At 42.9% G+C, this 22,575-nt stretch overlaps 1 pseudogene; it reads right to left on the reverse strand.

Moving 5' to 3' along the window:
• Window positions 1-1,207: 1,207 nt before the first annotated feature.
• Window positions 1,208-21,556, reverse strand: LOC131421226 (immunoglobulin heavy variable 3-23-like; annotated as a pseudogene).
• Between the last annotated feature and the right edge of the window lie 1,019 nt (window positions 21,557-22,575).

Below are 22,575 nucleotides of genomic sequence, written 5' to 3' on the forward strand. Positions count from 1 at the left end.
GATGTGTCCTCTTCATCACCTTCCGTCCCCTCACCCCTCCCTGCTCCTTGACCATGAATGTCCACTTGTCCCTGCTGTGTTGGCATTGAGCTAAGTTTCCAGGGCTGCCTCAAATTCATAGTGAGTTTTGTCTTCCTCTTATTAGGAGCTAATGTCTATTTGATACATTAGCACTGGGGTCATGGCCAAGGGCAGTATAACTCATGCCCAAATGAAGTTCATTGATTGTATATACTTTCTCCTTAAGGCACTTCACAGCCTTTGTGTGTGTAGGAACACTAGACAGCCCGTCATCGCCATACATTGGTGACACTGTAAACAGGGAAACTGCCAATTAAAAGCAGAAAAATGTGAAAAATATGGCCCCAAGTTGACACCATAAGGAACTTGTTGACTTGATTAGGCTGAAACAAGAAGGCAGAAACCACACTGTGTGACCTCAGCTTGGAACTTGTGTGTGCTGAGTGACTCACAATGCTGTCCACACAGTAGATGTCCGTGAATGATGCAGAAACAATGATGGTTTTCCTTCGGATGAGCAAATAAATTTTAGCATGGAGTTGAATTTTCAAATATGGAATTCGTGAATACTGAGGCTCATTGTGCACCCGATATGGGGGAAATCTGGCATCACAAGTCTGTGACAGTGCATATTGCACAACTGTCAACCTACTTGTGAGGTGCTCACAATGTTGGCGGGTGTGGGCCCTCCTTCCTCGTGAAGAAAAACAGACACGAAGAACAATTTACACGGGAATTAAAATACTCTAGGATTCTCAGGACATTCATCAAGTTCCAAGACTTCAGACTGAAATTCAAAATTATGGTGAACCTCAGTGTTATACGTAACTCCTTTGAGAAGAAGAAAAATAAGTGGGAACAGAGCCCTTAATTCCTTAGTAAAAAGTAATATTATTTTCAGAAAATAACATAAAACACAACATTGATAGAATACAATCTATAGAGTCTCTGGTGGAGTTGCTGTGCAGGAAGAGAAAACCACTGATTCTAATTAGAAACCCCTCCAGCCTCCCTCTGCACCTGCTCCTGGGTTCAGCCCTGTGCTCGGTGGGTCCTGAGCACCCCCTAGTGGTCTCGATGCCCGCTGCAGCCCAGCCCCTCCTGACTGCACACAAGGAGGTTTGTGTCTGGACTCACACTGACTTCCCCTTAGTGTGTCTCTTGCACAGTAATACACGGCCGTGTCCTAGGTGGTCATGGAACTCAGTTGCAGGGAGAACTGTTTCTTGGACGTGTCTCTGGAGATGGAGGTGCGGCTCTTGAAGGAAGGATTGTAGGATGTGTCCCAATAATAAACTATTTGCCACATGTACTCCAGGCCCTTCCCTGGGGGCTGGAATATCCAGCTCCAACCATAACCATTGGTGATGGAGGATCCAGTGACAGCGTAGGTGAGGGACAGTGTCTGTGAGGGCTTCACCAGTCCTGGGCCTGACTCCTGCAGCTGCACCTGGAACAGGACACCTAGGGACAAGGAGAATCCATCCCTGTCACTCACTTGCAGTCACAACCATCCCCATAGAGCCATATCTGACATCTGAGACGCTCACCTTGGGGATCCGTCACCAGGAAAAGGAGAAAACCCAACAGTCTCATCTTCTAGATCACAGCTCTGCCTTCCCCAGAGACTCAGCCCTGTCTGAGGAGAGAGCACTGAGCTCCCACAGCCCAAGAGAGGATTTAGCCCTTGAGCTTGAAGAGAAATTTGCATAAGGGGAGCCTTGTCCTTATAAGCGGTGAGGGATTGAGGTCAGTGTTCGCGGTCCTTCCAGTGATTTTGTGGGCATCTCTTCTCCTGACTGTAGGATGTTTTTTTATTCTGGGGTGGGGTGACACTTGATCTTTGTGGCTCTTTATAAATATATATTTATGGACTCTCCAATTTTCCAAACCCAAGCTACCTTCCTCCGGGTCTCTACCCCTCCATCCCCACCTTGTACCCAGCCTAACTCTCCACCATCCACTCAGGATCCACGTCTCAACTCCCCCATGCTGAGCCCAGCACAGCTCCTGCTCTCTTTCCCTGCAATCTCTTCTGTGATGTGGTCGTTATCACACTGAGAGTTTGTTACCTTGTTGTATTGTTGCGATACATGAGTTCCAGGTGGGCCTTGTGCTCCGTCCATCTTGTGCTCTTGTGAGTGGAGAAGACGCCACATGTTGAAAACTTCAGGTGGACCCACAGGTGTCCCTGATCCATCACTCACCTGAAACTCAGACTATCTTCTTTACACACTTGATGAGATATGCCCCACTCATGGTCAGCATTTATTCACCATTAGCCACATGAGCAGGAATGTGACATCCAGCTCTCTTGTCTCAGGGGTGGAATCCCCAAGCCCTGTCCACTCCCAAAGCCACTGTGCAGGGCAGGCTGAGGCTCCTCTCTGGGGATTTGTAGACGTGACACCTATGCTCAACTCCTTCCACTCACCTCCCTGTTGACCTAACACGCTTGACTGTTTCTACTGAAAATGAGTCTTAATAAATTGCTTTTACAAGAATCCATTTCTCCAAATCTGCAACTCAGAATTGTCCCGAGACACAAGGCTATTAACAGAGGGAGGGAATTGCATTGGAAGGAATTGTTTTATAGAAAAATGTTAGAAGAATTACCTTGATACAGCACACAGTTCTTTGATAAATAGGCTAGGAGATGATGATATTCAAACAAATGCTTTTTCAACAGTTAATGGGAGCTACTGTGGAAGGTAATGGAATATAACATTGGGTGTCTAGTTCTAATAAGAAATTGCGCAGACAACATTCATTGTCCTGAAAGACATAGGCTGATAGGGTAAATGCTGAGCTAGATGAGTAGACTCCACATACACATGCAAGTACATTTAGTGGTCATTGCACAGATGTGTCAGGGGGTTGACATCATGGTTAATCACGTCGTCAATGTCATAGAAATGCATAAAGATATCTATCTTATCAATATATATAATATATACAAGTAATACACAAATATATTATATGTAAATATAGACATATATAAAATTGTAAAAAAAAAAAAGGGAGAGTGCTCATGACCCTATTCCGCTCCTATTGAGCAGTGAGACATTAATTTTATCTGAATAGCTACATTTTCCTCATAGGCGGCTGGGAGAGCCCTCATTCTAGACGTTGGGGGTTGTGTAACTTTGTCTAAGTCTTTGTGCACATGCTTCCTTTAAGACAGCCCACAGCTTATGTCAGAGAACCCTGACTAGTTTCATCAGAAAGAATTACAATTTTAAACGAAGAAGACATAAAAATAAAAACAAAGACTATTGTAAAATGGAGGACCTTCCCAATATTGAACTGATAATGGCGTGGTGCTAATTGTCCCGCGTTCTCAGTATCTGGTGTTACACGGGACACTGAGGCTCAGAGGCAGGAGAGTAGACACAGGCTCAAGGCGTTGATTTTCTCATAGGAAAGGAAAATACAGATCCTGACAGGAAAGCCCTCTAGCTTCAGCTTCCCTGTGCACCTGTCCCACAGTCTGGCCATGTGGTCAGTAGGTCAAGTGCCTCTTGCACGCGACTCACCCCCTCACCTCCAGGGGTCCTGCTGCTTCCTCTTCCTGGTGGTCTCAGGGTGCTACATCTCAGGGTGTCGGTCTCAGGGATGTTCAGGAACCAGAGCTCTGTCCTCGTGTGTCATTATCAGTGTCCCTCTACTTGAACTTTTACGGCTCCTTTAAATCTCATGCCAAGTGAGGCTTCTGCCAAACAACAGGGTGCTTGTGTCCATCTTCCGTGGTTATCCTTCAGGTGAATCCCTGCCATTCCTTTAGGATTTACCAAGGAGTTTACTGTCCCCTGTTCAACAATATTGCTAATAATTTGTAAAGAGTAAAGAACCTACGTGGATAAAAGTTCCCAAAATCTATCCAGCAATAACGTTGATTTCATTCTCTTCATGATTCTAATTTTTTTTAATTTTTTGTTTATTGCAGTAACATTGGTTTATAACATTGTATAAATTTCAGGTGTACATCATTATACTTCTATTTCTGCATAGATTACATCGTGTGCACCACCCAAGTATTAATTACAACCCATCACCACACACATGTGCCGAATTATCCTTTTCGCCCTCCTCCCTCCCCCCTTCCCCTCTGGTAACCACCAATCCAATCTCTGTCCCTATGTGTTTGTTTATTGTTGTTATTATTTACTACTTAATGAAGGAAATCATATGGTATTTGACCTTCTTCCTCTGACTTATTTCACTTTGCATTATACTCTCAATGTCCATCCATGTTGTCACAAATGGCTGGATTTCATCGTTTCTTATGGCTGAGTAGTATTCCATTGTGTATATACACCACATCTTCTTTATCCATTCATCCCTTGATGGGCACTTAGGTTGCTTCCAAGTCTTGGCTATTGTGAATAGCACTGCAATGAACATAGGGGTGCATGTATCTTTACACATTGGTGTTTTCAAGTTCTTTGGATAAATACCCAGCAGTGGAATAGCTGGATCATACGGTAGTTCTATCCTTGATTTTTTGAGGAATCTCCATACTGTTTTCCATAGTGGCTGCACCAGTTTGCACTCCCACCAGCAGTGTATGAGAGTTCCCTTCTCTCCACATCCTCTCCAACACACGTTGTTTCCTGTCTTTTTAATTATAGCCCTTCTGACGGGCATGAGGAGATATCTCATGGTAGTTTTGATTTACATTTCCCTGATAGTTAATGATTTTGAACATCTTTTCATGTGTCTGTTGGCCATCTGTATATCTTTGGAGAAATGTCTGTTCACGTCCTTTGCCCATTTTTTAATTGGGTTGGTAGTTTTTTTGTTGTTGAGATGTGTGTGTTCTTTGTATATTTTGAAGATTAAGCCCTTATCAGATGCATGGTTTGAAAATATCGTCTCCCAATTGTTACGTTGTCTTTTCGTTTTGTTGATGGTTTCCTTTGCTGTGCAGAAGCTTTTTAGTTTGATGTAGTCCCATTTGCTTATTTTTGCTATTGTGTCACTTGCCCGGTCAGACATGGTGCTTGAAAATATGTTGCTAAGACCGATGTCGAAGAGCGTACTGCCTATGTTTTCTTCTAGAAGTTTCATAGTTTCAGGTCTTACATTCAAGTCTTTAATCAATTTGGAGTTAATTTTTGTGTATGGTGTAAGGTAAGGGTCTACTTTCATTTTTTTGCATGTGGCTATCCAGTTTTCCCAACACCATTTGTTGAAGAGACTTTCTTTTCCCCATTGTATGTTCTTGGCTCCTTTGTCAAAGATTAGCTGTCCATAGATGTGTGGGTTTATTTCTGGGCTTTCGATTCTGTTCCATTAATCTGTGTATCTGTTTTTGTGCCACTACCATGCTGTTTTGGTTACTATAGCTTTGTAGTATATTTTGAAATCAGGGAGTGTGATACCTCCAGCTTTGTTCTTTTTTCTCAGGATTCCTTTAGCTATTCGGGGTGTTTTGTTATTCCATATAAATGTTAGGATTCTTTGCTCTATTTCTGTGAAAAATGTTGTTGGAACTTTGATAGGGATTGCATTGAATCTATAGATGGCTTTGGGAAGTATGGACATCTTAACTATGTTAATTGTTCCAATCCAAGAGCACGGAATATCTTTCCATTTCTTTGTGCCTTCTTCAATTTCTTTCAGCAAGGTTTTATAGTTTTCAGTGTACAGATCTTTCACATCTTTGGTTAAGTTTATTCCTAGGTATTTTATTCTTTTTGTTGCGATTGTAAATGGGATTGTATTCTGAATTTCTCTTTCTGCTATTTTGTTGTTAGTGTATAGAAATGCAGCTGATTTTTGTATGTTGATATTATATCTTGCAACTTTACCATATTCATTTATTACTTCTAAAAGTTTTCTGGTGGATTCTTTAGGGTTTTCTATACATAAAATCATGTCATCTGCAAATAGTGACAGTTTCACTTCTTCCTTTCTAATTTGGATCCCTTTTATTTCTTTCTCTTGCCTGATTGCTCTGGCAAGGACTTCCAGTACTATGTTAAATAGGAGTGGTGACAATGGGCATCCTTGTCTGGTTCATGTTCTTAGAGGGATATCTTTCAGTTTTTCACCATTGAGGATGATATTAGCTGTGAGTTTGTCATATATGGCCTTTATTATGTTGAGGTAATTTCCTTCTATCTACTAGGTCCATCTGTTCTAGTGTGTCGTTTAAGGCCAATGTTTCCTTATTGATCTTCTGTTTGGATGATCTATCCGTTGGTGTAAGTGGGGTTTTAAAGTCCCCTACTATTATTGTATTACTGTCTATTTCTCTTTTTATGTCTGTTAATAATTGCTTTATATATTTAGGTGCACCTACATTGGGTGCATAGATATTTACAAGTGTTATATGCTCTTGTGGATTGTTCTCTTGATCATTATGTAATGCCCTTCTTTGTCTCTTTTTACAGTTTTTGTTTTAAAGTCTATTTTGTCTGATATGAGTACTGTTACTCCAGCTTTCTTTTCATTGCCATTTGCGTGGAGTATCTTTTTCCATCCCTTCACTTTCAGATTTTGAGTGTCTTTAGGTCTGAAGTGTGTCTCTTGTATGCAGCATATATATGGGTCTTGTTTTTTTATCCAATCAGCCACCCTATGCCTTTTAATTGGAGCATTTAGTCCATTGACGTTTAAAGTAGCTATTGATAAGTATGTACTTGCGGCCATTTTCTTAACTTTTTTTTTTTTCTCAGTGTTTTAGTAGTCCTTCTCTGTTCCTTTCTTCTATACAGAATTGATGGTCTCTTTAGTTTGACCTCTGTTTGCAAGCTCTACTCTTTAACTCCCGTCCTCCCTCCTTTTATGTTTTTGATATCATATCTAACCTGTTTTTTGTGCATTTGTATCCATTACATTCTTATCATGGAAATAGATAATTTTTCCTATTTGTGGTCTTCTCTTTTCCCCTTAAATCAGTCCCTTTAACATTTCTTGTAGCACTTGTTTCTTGTTAACAAACTCCTTTAATTTTTGCTTGTCTGGGAAATTTTTGATCTCTCCTTCCATTTTGAATGATAACCTTGCTGGGTAGAGTATTCTTGGCTGTAAGTTTTTTCCTTTTAGCACTTTAAATATATTGTGCCACTCTCTTCTAGCCTGTAAGGTTTCTGCTGAGAAGTCAGCTGATAGCCTTATGGGGTTTCCTTTGTATGTAACTTGACTTTCTCTTGCGCCTTTTATCTTTAATTCCGGACGTTTTGATTACGACGTGTCTTGGTGTGAGCCTCTTTGGGTTTATCTTGTTTGGGGCTTTCTGTGATTCCTGTACCTGGATGTCTGTTTCCTTCCTTAAGTTAGGGAAGTTTTCATCTATTATTTCTTCAGATAGATTCTCTGCCCCTTTGTCTCGCTCTTCTCCTTCCGGGACACCTATAACACGGATGTTAGTGTGCTTGATGTTGTCCCAGAGGTCCCTTAGACCGTCCTCACTCTTTTTAATTCTTTTCTCTTTTACCTGTTCAGCTTGGGTAATTTCTTCTAGTCGTTCGTCCACCTCACAGATCCTATCTTCTGTATCCTCTACTCTGCTTTTGAGTCCCTCTTGTGAATTTTTCATTTCCAGTATTGTATTCTTCATTTCTGATTGGTTCTTTTTAATATCTTCCATTTCTTTGTTGACATTCTCACTGAGTTCATCTATTCTTCTCTCTAGATCAGTGAGCATCCTTAACAGTCTTTGTTTGAACTCTGTGTCGGGTAGTTTGCTCATGTCTGTTTCACTTAGTTCCTTTTCTGGGGTTTTGTCCTGGTCCCTTAATTGGAATGTACTCCTTTGCCTCCTCTTCTTGACTCTTTCCCTGTGCTTGTGTCTACGTATTAGGTAGGTCAGCTACGTCTCCTGCTATGGGTTAGGTGACCTTATGTAAGTCATGCCTTAGGAGGCCTGCAGTGTGCTTCCATCAGGTCTCAACATTGCAGGGGTGACCCCTATGTGGGCTACGTGTGTCCTTCTGTTGTGGCCTGTTTGCTCTCCCTGTAGGCACCCAGGGAGGCCGAGTTATGCTCCTGGCCAGCTGTTGTAATGCTCAGCTGCTTGTAATTGTTGTGGGCCCTTCAGTCTCTTTATCCGGTGTGGGGAGCCCCAGCACATTTGCCTGCAAGTTCTAATACCACATTTGTGTTGCATTATTTCTTTTAAGTGAGTAGGCCCCCAGCATGGCAGGTTGTTAGGCTCAGGGGCTTACAATTGCTATAAGCCTCCAGCCTTTAGGTCTCTTGTCAGCTTTCTGAGGATTGCAGCTGGGTGGGCCTGGCCTCAGGCACAGGAGCACCCAATTGTTTCAGGCTTTGGAAGGTGGGGCAAACCCCCTATGTGGGTCTTTGAGAAGCACAAGTCTTCTGCAGCTGACAAGCCCTACCACCCACAGGTCCACACACACAGTCAACACAGTCCTGCCCCGTGTGCGCATCCCAACCTCCCGAAGCAGACCCAGTCTTTCCACGGCGGGAGCCCCACACACTCCGCCACATCCCCACACTCTCCACCCGCTCTTTGTGCACGTCCTGCCCCACTAAAGTTGGCTCAGTTGCCAGGCTGCAGAGATTCCAGTCACCAATGTATGCAGGCCCACAAGTTGCCTGAGGGCTTGTTGTTGGGTAGGACCAGTCTCTAGGGTGGGCTGCCTGCCCTGGCTGAGCTGGATTAAAATGGTGCTCTAGTGGGTGGGGCAGACCCTGGGCTAGCAGGCCTCAGGGAGAACTCCAACGGCGTTCATGTCAGCACACCCACACTAGGCCACAACAATGGCCGCCAACAATGTCCCAGTCCCTGGAGAGGTCTCACCTCTCACCAAGATGCACTGAGGGCCTTTTAAGTGCGTCTCTTTTCACCACAGCACTGTGCACCTTTCTTTCTGGTGATTTTAGGATGCTTTCTGAAACGGATGAGTTTGTGTGTGGGCCCTTTAAGAGCCGGTTTTAATTTCTTTGTGAACCAGCTTTTCTGGGGCTACTCCCCAATGCTTTAGTAGCAGGCAAATTCAGATATTATGCCGCTGGTCTTGATTGTGCTGGGTCTACAAAATTTTAACTATACAGCACAGTATTGTTAACCATAGGCACTGATGTCAGTTCTTATCTGCCCAGATATGTAACAAGAATGGGAACGGTTGGGAAGCATGGAATTTGTGTGTTAGATCTTATGAGAAAGGGGCAGATTTTCCCAAAGTTGGGGGCCTCTTTGCATTCTCACCAGCAGCACCTCACCCCTTACTAGCCTGCAATTTACATGGGGGAAATGATTACATCCTTTATCCTCTGCTACAAATCATTGGGATGCCTGGAAAAGAGAGTCGTGCCTCAGGGAGCTCCTTGTTCAGAACTCCCGAGCAACCAGAACACAAGCACCAAGATTCCTCTCTAGACTCTGGGTTCAGCTACCACTGTTATTGGATCAGGCTTCAGGCTTTGATTTGGGAGAGCTGTATCACCGTGTGCTGTGTGACGGCATCTATAAATTAGCGGATCTACTCTGTGAATTATTCTGGACATTCCACTTGATCTGTTATCTCATCACACAGATAAGCCCATATTTATCCAGGACACTATGTGGGCTGACTAGAGGAGGCTAGCTTCTGTAGAAAACAGATCTAAACAGGTGAAATGGCTTACACGACAGAGTGAATTACTCCTGTTCACCCTGGAGTAGGGATCCTGGCCCGTCCCCACGAGTATTGAATATAGATATGTACTTCAGAATAAAAGAGGAGGCTACTTTTCTAGGAAGTTCAAAATGCTCCTTATTCTATGTAAGCCAGAGAGAAATCCAAACACATGGGGTTACCTAAACTAAAAATCTTAAACCTTCTCTACACACCCATGCTCTTTCTAATCTTCTTAATGCATATATCCTAGAATACGGCAAGGCATTACATCAAAGACTCTTTACATGGGTCTAAAGCTAAAATCAACAGTAGAACCAATTATAGAATTTCAGGGCCCAGTGTAAAATGAATGAAGTTTCTATTCTTATGACTTAAGAAATTAATGAGAGTAAGAACAGAGCATTACACTTCTAGGTAAGGCATAATTCCTGTTTCTGAATTCTCTTCAGTAGAATGGCTTTACAAGACTCCCAAATTTTTAGCCTAATTCTGCAACAATAAAGTGTCTTTTTTTTCTGGTAATACCAAGTGGGGTCTAATCCCATCAGATGTCCCCTAGCGGTCACTCTGAGCCATGCAGGCTGCGTGGTGTTGGCACATTATCAAGGTGTCTTTCCAACCACCAACGACTTTGAGAGGAGGAGCTCATATTTAATGTCAGTGCTTTTCTCTGAGAAGAGAGTAGAATTATGAGGACCATCAATGAGGAGACCTTGCAGTGTTTACAATATCCTTTTTAGGTTAAAAAATTGGAGTATAGCTGGTTGATTTTATGTGCAGAAGTTTTTACGTGGTTAGGTCCTTAAGTATACAGTCAAATTGACTGTTACTTTTATAGAATGTGAGTATAAAGAAATGACAAAAAATATTATTTTTAAAACGTTTCTTCTAAGAATAATAATTAATTATTTTTTCTCACTATTCAACTTCTTAAATACACTCAGCTCATTTGCCTTTGCTATATTTTATAAATTTTCTTCTAAACTTGCTTTCAGTTGTGGATCCTTCTCTCTGTCCTACTTCCTGTTTTTTTGCACAACTTTAGCTCACAAGTATCTGACTATACTTGCAAAAACTGTAGGCAGTTAGATCCCTGAGCAGACAGAAAACCTAAATTTATGGGTGTCCCATGAGAATGCTCATTAAAGGGCGAACTCAGGACAGGAGTATTTCATTAATCCAGTGGGTAGGACGTCCAGTTCAGTGAGTACCAGTCAGCCTCTTTCCCCAGCCACCCCTGCCATTGTCTAATGGGCTCATGAAGACAGTGGCCATGGTGGCAGGGATGGAGGTTATGCATGGGCTCAGCAACAAGGTCTTTCACTGAACAAGTCCCCCTGCATATGATCATGGCTGAGTGCCCAATCTGCCAGCTACAGAGACCAATATTGAGTCCCTGGTGTGTCACCATTCACAAGCGTAGTCAACCAGCTGTCTGGTTGCTAGTGGATTATATCATATTGTGTCCATCATGGAAGGGGCAGTGTTTTCTTTTTACTGGAATAGATACTTACTCTGGATATGGATTTTCCATCCTTGATTGTAATGTATTTGCTAAAGCTTCTATCCCTGAACTTGGAGAATGAATTACCCACCATGTGGAATATGTATTGCACACGTATTACATCTCATCAAGGAAAAACCTTCACAGCAGAAGAAGTGTGGTAATGGTCCCATGATCATGTCATTCACTGTTATTACCCTGTTCCCACAATTCGGAAGAAGTTGGCTGGATGGAACTTTGAAATGGCCCTTTGGAGACTCAGTTACAGTGACAACTAGGTGGGAGAACCATGCTTGGCTTTTGTAAGGTTCTCCAGAGGCTGCACAGGCTGTAAATCAGTGTCCAGTATATGGTGCTCTTTCTCCCACAGTTAGGAATCACAAGTCAAGGCATCAAGGGTGGACATGGGAGAGGCATCACTCACTATTACCCCTCGTGAATATTTAGCACAATGTTTACTTCCTGTCTCTGCAGACTTTTGTTCTGCTGATCTAGAGTTCTTTATTTCAAAGAGAGAGATATGTCCACCTGGACACACAGCAAAAATTCCATGTAACTGGAAGTTAAGATTGACACTTTGGGCTCTTCATGCCTGTGATTCAACAAGCCAATGAATGGAAATATAGTGTTGGCAGGTGTGATTGACTCTGCCTATCGAGGGAGAATCGAACCACTGTTCCATAATGAGGGTAAGAAAGAGAGTATCTGGAATAAGGGAGATCTCTCAGGGCATCTCTTAATATCACCGTGCCCTGTGGTCAAAGTCAATGGAAAACTATGACAACCCAATTCAAGCAGGACGACTAATGGCCTCGACCCTTCAGATAAAGAGCCAAAACACTGAGGTGTCTGCTGAGAGCAAGGAGAACATGGATAGAATAGTGAAAGGAGGTAGTTTCCCACACAAATTACAACCACATGACCAGTTATAGAAATCAGGACTGTAATTGATATATGAATATATTTTCTTATTTTGTTACTAATATGTTCACATATACGAACACGTTTTCTCAATCTAATTTCAACAATTTCTAACAAGCAGGAATATATATGTGTGTTTCCTTCCTTCTCTTATCCCCTTACCCTCTAACAGAAGATGTATTAAAAGCAGTTAAGTTCACATCCCAGTGAGTAAGTTACACAATACCAAGGAGAAGAGTGGTCACACTCACAGAAGATACATCCTGTTATAATCCTGTTGTTGGGAAAGGTTTAGCACATCGTTACTTGTATGGTAGAGAGTTGTGTTATGTTAGGCAAAAGTAAAACTTTGTTGTTGTGTGTTTATCAGAATATTAGGTGTAATTTAAGGATATGTATAAGGGTCCCCAGTCGACAAGAGGTGCGTGGTGATGATTACTTGTGTGACTCAGCTGCTTAGATGTAGGACCCAATTATTCAACTATCCATTAGTCTAGGTCTTTCTGTCAAGACCTTCTGTGATGTGGTTAACATCTACATCAGCTGACCCTGAATAAAGGAGATTCTTCTGGGTTATGTGGCTGGGTCTCATCCAATTAGGTGAGAGGCCTTAAGGGAAAGGCTGAGGCTTCTCTGAGGAAGAAGAAAATATGCCTCAAGACTGCAGCGTCAGCTACTGTCTGAGAATTGACAGCTCGCTGGCCTGTCCTGCAGATTGTGAACTATCCAGATGTCACAATATCTAAGCCAATTCATTGACAAAAATACATACAGTTATGTATTGTATACATCTCCTATTGATTCTGTTTCTCTGGAGAAACCTGAATGAAAAAATAAGAATGTTTAAAACTTGAAAAAAATGTGGATTTTATAAAATGTCACAATATTTATGTATTAGATTCAATTTACCATTTTTGACTAAGGCACCTATTATTTCTAAGTTCCATTAGTACCTTTTCCTTACAGAAACTTTTGCAGGGAAGCCAGTGTCTCATTCCATCCAGGTATCTAGGGTTCACCATCCCCACCTCATCATTCTTTCTTTTTCCAAACAATGCTTTAGCCATGTTTCAGGAAGTCAGGATCTTTCCACAGTTACCACATCTGATGCAACTGAGTTGATCGATCAATACAAAACTCAGGCTCAAGTATCAATAGAAATACACACAGAATTCTTGCTATTTCATTATGTTTATGGCTACAGTGTGTTATAGAAAAATGATACAAATTAAACCAGAAAAGAGAAAAGACACACAGGATGAACTCCAGGAGAAAAAAGGCACAAGCTTCCTGGTCTCCTCGCCCAGTGGAGTCTCATGGACGTGATTCAATCTCCCAGCAAACACAGGTGACAACATGTGCAGAGAGCAGTCCTGCAGGGGGAGTGATGTCATTAGAGTGGCAGATTGGGAAGTCTGAGCCCCTGTTTCCCACAGGAACACTGATGTAAAACAGTATCCTCAGAACAAAATACCTTTATGAAAATCCAGAATCCAGTAAAAAAATTTTCAGCATGCAGGATGAGCACAAAGTAGAGAAAATGAACACCAATATGGGTGAGAGGAGAAAACTCACGTTGTCCACATCAGCCTCTGCTCCAAACTAGCTTAGCTCAGAGCCAAGGGGGTCGTCTTGAACCACGGCCATGTCTGTGGTCTGGGATTGTTCATCTATCTGCCCATCCTCTTGGCCTTTTGATGTGACCCTGAGGAGCTGCATTATCTCTCATCTCATACTGAAAGACTGCTGGATCCTTGATGCCTGGTTCAGATAAGAACAAAGAAAACGTTTGGAGGCCCTTCTACACTGAGACTGCTCTGTGAGATTGGAAAGGTGAAGAAGGCTGGGAGGGAAGTGAGGGTGCCTGATCCCCAATCTCCCCAGTGAGCCCCCATAAGGTCCTGTTCCATCTTTTCATATGGACCAGCAGAGCCTAGAGGCCTCAGAAAGCTGGGAACAGAGGAAGGGAGGTCATCCTCCTACAACCTGCACGGAGACTGAGAAAGGGGCTGTTTCTTCACATACACTGGCACCCACGCAGACAACAAGGAACGTGAGGAATCAAGAAGACATGACACAAGCAAAGGAAAAATATAAACCTACAAAACTGACCCTGAAGTGCAGATTATGGATTGCTTGATAGGAAATCAAATTAAGCATTTAGAGAACCTCAGTGAGTTACAAGTGAACACTGATAAACAACTAAGCCAAATCCTGAAAACGATACAGGGACAAAATGCGAAGTTCAACAAAGATAAAAACCAAAAGAGAACAAAACAATAATACTGTAACTGAAGAATACCATAACTGAAGTCAAAACTTGAGCAGAGGGGTTCAACTGAAAACATTATCATGCAGAAAAGAGAATAAGTAAATTTCAAGAGAGGTTATTTAAATTATTCCATCAGAAAAAAAAGAAAAACAATGAAGAGGAGTGAAGAAAGTCTAAGGGGATTATGAGACACCATCTAGCAAATCAACCCACACATTAAGGGGGTCACAGAAGGAGAAGAGAAAAGCAAAGGGACAAAGAGCCGACTTAACCAAATCTGAGGAGGAGAGTAGACATCAAGGAACATGAAGGCCAGAGATTACCAAATGAGATGAATATAAAGAAGTCTCTAATGAGACACATTATAATCGAATTGTCAGAAATCCAAGACAAAAAGAGGATTTTTTAAGAAGCAAGAGGAGGTCAGGTCATCACGCAGAGGGAGTCCCCGTAAGTGGAACAGCAGAGTTCTCTGCAGATGCCTGCAGACCAGGAGGGAGTGGGATGATATATCCAAGACACTGAAAGAAAAATACTGCCAACCGTGAATACTACACCCAGCCACGGTGACCTTCAGAAATGAAGGAGAGAGAAAGAGTTTCCCAGATAAACAAAGCTGAAGGGGTTCATCATTCCTGGATCTGTCTGACAAGAAATGCCAAAGGAGTTCTTCAAGTTGAAACAAAAGATTCCTAATATCAACATAGCATGTGAAACTATGAAACTCACTGGTTAAGGTAAATATGTACAAAAATTCAGAGTATCCTCTTTTTGTAATAATGATGCACAGATCACTTTTAACCATAGTACAGATGTTAAAAAACTTAGGTATTAAGAATAACAAGAACTACAATAATTAAGTTAATGGATAAACAATACAAAAAGGGAAATTATGACATCAGTAACATAATGGGGTGATGCATCAGTAACATAATGCATATTGTATGCAAGTGAGGTTAAATCGTTATCAGCTTAAAATAGACTGTTATTGCTAAAGATGCTTTATGTAAGCCTCATGGCAATCACAAAGAAAAACTGTGAATTCAATACACAAAATAGTAAACAGAAAGGAATCAAAGCATACCACTGCAAAAAAATAATCGTCCTTCCTCAGAGAAAGACAGCAAGAGAGGTAGAGTGAAACAAAGAAATACATTTTTTGTTTTTTGGGGGCAGGAAGATTAGCCCTGAGCTAACATCCATTGCTAATCCTCCGCTTTTTGCTGAGGAAGATTGGTCCTGGGCTAACATCCGTGCCCATCTTCCTCTACTTTATGTGGGATTCTGCCACAGCATGGCTTGACAAGTGGTGCCTCAGTCTGCACCTGGGATCCAAAGCTGCAAATCCTGGACCACTGAAGCAGAGCACGCAAACTTAACCGCTATGCTACCAGGCTGGCCCTCAAAATAAATTCAAATCAGACAGAAAACAATTAACAAAATGGCAAGAGTAAGTCCTTATATGTCAATGATTGCTTTAAATAGAAATGGATTAAATTCCCCAATCAGGGAACATGGAGTGTCCAAATGAGTTAAAAACAACAAAAAAACGAAAAACACAAGATCCAATCATATGCTGTCTACAAGAGACTCACATCCAATTCAATGGCACAGATAAGCTGAAATTAAAGGAATAGAAAAAGATATTCTGTGTAAATGGTAACTGAAGGAGAACAGGGTTGTCTATACTTACAAAAAATTTTTAGTCAAAACTGTCACAAGAGACAAAGAAGATGATTATGTAATGAAAAAATAATCAATCTATAAGGAAGACATAAAAATTATAAATATATATGAACCCAACATTGGAGTACCTAAAGTTATAAAGCGAATATTAACACAATTGAAGATAGAAATAGACAGTAATACAGTAATAATAGGAGAATTCAATGGCCCACCATCAACAATGCATACACCATGCAGACAGAGAGCCAACAATGGAACCTTAGACTTGAACTATTCTTGAGACCAGGTGGCCTAACAGACATTTGCACATTCTTCTTAAGCACGCATGGAACATCCCCAGCCTAGATCACGTCTTAGGGCACAGAACCAATCCTAACACATTTAAGAAGATTGAAATCATATCAAGTACCTTTCCAACCACAATGGTAGGAAACTAGAAAAAATAACAGGAGAAAAACTGGAAAATTCACAAATATGTGGAAATTAAACAACACATCCTGAAAATCAATAGGTCAAAGAACAAATAAAAATGAAAATTGAAAAAAAATCTGGATACAAATGAAAATAAAACACCATATACCAAAACTTTTCTGAGGAAGCAAAAGCAGAACAATGAGTTAAATTTTGTGATAAATAACTGCATTAAGAAAGAAGGAATATCTCAAATACACATCCTAACTTTACACCTCAAGGACTCAGAAGAAAAACATTTGCCCAAAGTTAGCAAAAGGAAAGAAATAATCATTTCAAATTCCCAAGCTCATAGAAGCAGAGAATAGAATGGTGGTTGCCTGGGGCTGGGCAGAAGGGGAAATGGAGAATTGTTGCTCATTGTGGATAAAGTTTCAGTCATGAAATATAAATCCATTCTAGGGATTTGCTGTATAACATGGTACCTATAGTTAATTACACAGTATTGAGCAGTTTAAAATATGTTGAGAGGATAAATCTCATGTTAAGTGTTATTACTCCCCCCCCCACACACACATACTCACCAAAGAACATAAAGAAATTTTTAAAGTTATGGTTATATTTAGTATGTTGATTGTGGTTATGGTATAACAGGTGTATGCTTATGTGCAAACTCATCAAATTGCATAAATTAAAGATAAGCATTTTTGGTATATCACTTATATCCAACCAGAGCCTTGATTTCCAGGGTCGTGTAGGCATTTAGAGACTGTGTGATGCCATCTGATAACCAGACTCAAGCTCCCCAGAGAACAATCAGGTATTCACTATAGATCATCCTATGATCACACTAGTACAAAATGCCCCAAGGTATCAGCATTAAAAAAACCCTTAAAAGGCAGCTGTTCCAAGGCTTCAGAGGTCACCTCCCAGGAGGTGACCAAGGGCCAGAAGTGAAGACAACCCTTTCTTTGGAACTTTTACAGTTATACCAACCCATGTCTGCTGTGTTAAGATTCTCCCACACACAAGTCCAGATGACATGGCAGTGTGGCTGTCAGAGTGGGTGCCCGTCGCAGGAGAGAGGAGAGAAGAGATGGAGAAGGGTGGATCCCAAGAGGGCCCCTCATGGAGTGGAGGAGGTCTACTGACAGCCTGTGGAGGGACCGGCACACAGACCAGAGCCATGAGATCAACCAGGACAGTGGTGTTTCCAAGAACCAAAGCAGAAGGGGCCACACTGGGGGATGTGGGGCAGTGCCATGCACAGCCAGTGGGTGGGGTGCAGTGGGAGGGAGAGTGACAGGTGTGTAGACTCGGGACAGCCGAAGGAATGTGGACATTCCCACAGGAAGCTGGATCAAAAACAAGCTCTCCCATGTCTCCTGCCGGGGCTTCTATCAATGCCACAAAGAACAATTTGAGTGGTTTTTCCCTCCTGACAAAACGACAGAATCCCAGAGTGAGGAAGAGGTGGGGGGTTCCTAGGAGAGGAAACAGTGTCGTGACACTAACCCCTCCTCACCCTCACACTGCCCTGCCCGTCCTCTGTCCCCAAAGCTTGGAGGATCTGGTCCTTGTCCTGTAGTAGGAGTTGTGCACAGTTCACAGGACCCTAAGATGTCCTGACTCACTTAGTGAAATCTGCAATGAAGCTGGCATTTCCCAACAAGCTCTCCATCTACTACTCAACAACATATTCATGAGACTTTACACTAAATGAAGGAAATCAAAAGTATTAACAATTTTGGAAATGAAAGTCTCACCAACTTACCTATGTTGGGAGGGCTTTCTCTAGTTTCAGTACCGAAGGAGTAGAGAGATAACACGACTGTCGGCACTCTGAGTTCTGGACATGAGATTAAAATTCCCACGTCTGCATATTAGAGTAAAAATGAAGAACCCCACAATTTTCCATTTTCTGAGGTTCCTAGATCAATTCGGCAAAATCCAAAGATAGATCTGCGACATATAAAAGGCAGCACTTTTCTCTGAATAAAGTTAAAACTGAAGAGATGAGAAAAATATATCAGGAGAACATAGACTGAATTGTTATCCACATTTCTGATGATGGTGAGGTGCAGAATGGAGCTGATAATGAGAGAATAATGGTATCCTAACTCTGCGCACACGTTCAGACCTGAGCAGCATTCACTGGTAGGGAGGCAGCTCAAGGTCTCCCCTCTCCGGGGAACACCTGCCTCTATAAAACTGCAACTGGGGTCTGTGTAGGCTCTGAGGGTGCAGGGCCAGCTCTCACCTCCCATTCTGCAGTCATGTGCATCTCAGTTCTACCAACAGGAGTACACAGGAAAGTGTGAGTGAGGTCCAATTCTATTCTACTCAAGTTCTCTGTACATGAGAGAAACCAATGAGTGTGCAGAAGGAGAGTTATCAACCCACATTTACAGCTCCTTATGAGAAAGGCAACTCCGGGCCAGAACATGGCACAGATTAATGGGTAATGCATTTGGGGTTAATTTGAGAATTACAATTGTTTGCAGTCTGTGTCTTTATCTCTTTATGCCAAGAGAATCAAGGACAACCATGTTTTCTTATATAAAACCCATAAGCAGTGTGTCAGCCCTGAGAATGCACCTCCCTCACCTCCAACTGCAGGGAGCACCATGGACCAGGCTCCCAGCTGCTGCACGCTGATCCATCACCTGGTTTGTGCTGAAGACGGGCGTCCTAGAGGGACCCCCAGACAGTGACTGAGCTCAACAGGGATACTGAGGCAGCTCATTGCTGGGAAACATGGGGTCCCCCGATGGGCACCTTTGTCTCCAGGACAATCCCATTGTCTTGCAGATTTTCCTTGAATAGCACGGAAGTGTCAGAATGTTCCACCCAATCTTCCTTCCCTCTCTCCTTCACTAGGGTCAGACTTGCATCTTGAACAACAGCTTCCACAGCTGGACCTGGTCTCTTGTATTTGCTCTCACAAGAATGAGTGTATTGCTGGGGCTGGCCTGGTGGTATAGTGGTTAAGTTTGTGTGCTCCACTTCAGCAGCCTGGGGTTCCCATGTTCAGATCCTGGGTGCGGACCTACGTACCGCTTATCAACCCACACTGTGGCAGGTGTCCCACATATAAAGTAGAGGCAGATGGGCATGGATGTTAGCGCAGGGCCAATCTTCCTCAGCAAAAAGAGGAGGATTGGCAACAGATGTTAGCTCACTGCTAATCCTCTTCACAGACACACACGCACACAAAAAATAAATGTATTCCTTAATAAAAAAAATCCAAAGAGACTTAATACAGTCCCCATGTCTGCTTCTCCAGAAGGCCCTAATGGAAGCAACATTTCAGCAGAGTTGTTGATAGTGTGAACTTGCCTCTATTGGCAAATTTGAAGTACAAAATAATGATGCCACTGGTCAGTTTCATGTGTCAATGGCAGGGCAATAGTCTACAGTTGTTCAGTCAAACACTAATCTAGGTGTTACCCTGAAGATCTTCTGAAGATGCTAGCAAAGTATGTCATCAGTTGACTTCATGTCTGGCAGATTGTCCTAGATAACCTGGCTGGGCCTGATTCAATCAGAGAACGGGAGAATATGGAATTACATGGTGGACAGCAGATTCAGCTCTTCTCAAACTTCAAGGCTGACCTCCATGATGGCCGACTCTGTGGACACTGGACATCACTAGGCAGACCTACAGTCATCTCTCCCAGTGCTCACAGCCCACTGGAGTGCCCATCAGCAGCCCTCCCCAATGGTAGAGGTGAGGGAGACGACTCTGGGACAATGTGAGCAAAGCAAGATCAATTCTACATCCACACCCCATTCTGAACACACAAACGTTGTCCCCTGGGCTACTCATGTGCACTTGCATTTCCCAGAGGAGTCCACACACAGAGGACGGGGGGGGGGGGGTCCAGGTCAATGGTGAGAGAGAAAGTCCCATCAGCCTTTCCCACGTGCTGCAGGAGCCACAGCCTGAGCCACATCTGAGCCCCAGGTAAAGGACCTGAGACCTGGGATTTAGATAATAGAAACCACGTCCTCCCTTTTCTGGAAGCAGAAGAAGTAAAGGGTAGAGAGAGAATAAAGCCTGGGGAGAAAGAAAGAATATGAATTAGCAGAAACAGAGGACTGATCAGCGCTGAGTGTGATGTGCACAGTTTTGCATGAGGAAGAGGGACAGATGTGGAGTCACTAGGCTTTATGTGTTGTCACCATCCTGGTTTCTCCCTTGATTCCAACCAGAATCCCAGTGAGTGTCCTAACAGAGAATCCCACTGAGGTCTCTGTCCTGAGTCAGGCTGGAATAGACTCACCACTGTGCTCCCTTTCCTAAAGATTCTAATCCTGGGGACCACTGGCAGAGTCACTTCTGCACCCACAGGAGACACTCTGGATTTGTTGCAGGTGAGAATGTGACTTCCAGTTACAACAACAGAAAACATTTTGTATTCAGAGACTTCAATGGTAGGCACAGAATCACAAACATAGAAAAGTTCCCTGAAGAAGCTGTGATACGGAGAGGAAGCCGCAGACCACAACAGAGGCCAGCCCTTAACCTCCTGCACCTGCTCCTGAGGCTGGTCACGTGCTCAGTGCCCTGTGTGCCCTCTGCAGCCCAGCCCTTCCTGTCTCCCTGCAGGGAGGTTTTGGTCTGGCCTCACAATGAATTCCCCTCATTGTGTCTGTTTCACAGTAATACACGGCTGTGTCCTCGGTTCTCAGGCTGTTCATTAACAGATTCAGCGTGTTCTTGGATTTGTCTGTGAAGATGGTCAATCGGCCCTTCATGGAGTCAGCGTAGTATGTGCTACTACCGTCATAATTAATAACTGAGACCCACTCCAGCCCCTTCCCTGGAGCCTGGCGGACCCAGCTCATGGCATAGCTGCTGAAGGTGAATCCAGAGGCAGCACAGGAGAGTCTCAGAGACCCCCCCAGGCTTCACCAAGCCTCTCCCAGACTCCACCAGCTGCACCTCACACTGGACACCTGCAAACACAAAGACATCCTTATCAGGAAACTGTCACATCCACTGTTTTTCTCACTCATATCCTTTCACGTCCTCTATGCATCCTGTCCTGCTAAATTACCTCTTAAAAAAGCAACAAGGAAAACCCAGCTCAGCCCAAACTCCATGGTGAGTGGTCTGTGTTCAGCCGTGATCACCGAATGGGAACACCTGAGAATCCTGGGGCTGGGCCTCCTCTCCAGAGCTGCAGGGTCAGGGCTGGGCTGGTTTTCATCAGCACAGGGAGGGCCCTATTTGCATGTCCTCTGACTATGCAGCAGGCTCTGCATCTGGACACACACATAAAGGGAAGAGTCCCAGAGTGTGGAGTGTCCAAGGACGATGCTTTAATATAAGTAGGTGAACCTCCTTCGCTTTAACTTGGTCACAGTTGGCAGGGGGAATTCAATGAGTGTGTGCTTAGATGTGAGGGGAGCAGTGGAAATTACTAAATGCTAAGCTTGTGCTCACATTGTCTTATCTTCGTTAGGGGACATTCTGCATATCCTTCAAATTTATTAGAGATGCCCATTGACAACCTTGACCTAATGTTATGTTTTATGGCTCATACCTCAAAATTGAAAGTAAAAGTTATCAATTATGAGTCACTCAGGTTTTCATTTGTGCACAGTCCTTGACCTGAGGTAAAGTGCCCCAGATTGCAGTACTTACTTCCTTTACTAGAGCTTGAATGTAGCGAAAGACCAAACAGTAAACACGTATACTGAGAGCAGGTACATTTTGGAGCATTGTATGATATTGTGGTGTTTTGGAAACACAGGAATATCTCACCTCTTCTGGAACACACATAGTGATGGACAACAACTTAAGAAGCTTTTAGGTGCGTGCCTGCTTCCTAGAGATGTGGCTGATACACAAGAGGACACCCACGCTAAAAGAGCCAATGTGGAAGCTAAGGAAACGCTGCAGCAGATCATGAGCCCAAACATGCAATTTGACACGGTAATACTGCCATATAAACCCTCAAGGGATACATCTCTGGAGGGATGCGCAGAAGCCATTGCCAAATACAAACATTTAGTTCTTGGTTTTAAATTAAAAGGAGTGAAAAACGCTGATGGTCATGAGTGTCCCCTGGTTGTCCTGAGCGCCCTTGTAGATCCTGATCACCCTCCTCTAGATTTCCAGAGAGCTGTTCCAGTCCATTTCCCTGCACCATTATCTC

This window comes from Diceros bicornis, chromosome 24 (genome assembly GCF_020826845.1).
Source record: "Diceros bicornis minor isolate mBicDic1 chromosome 24, mDicBic1.mat.cur, whole genome shotgun sequence".
NCBI lineage: Eukaryota > Metazoa > Chordata > Mammalia > Perissodactyla > Rhinocerotidae > Diceros > Diceros bicornis.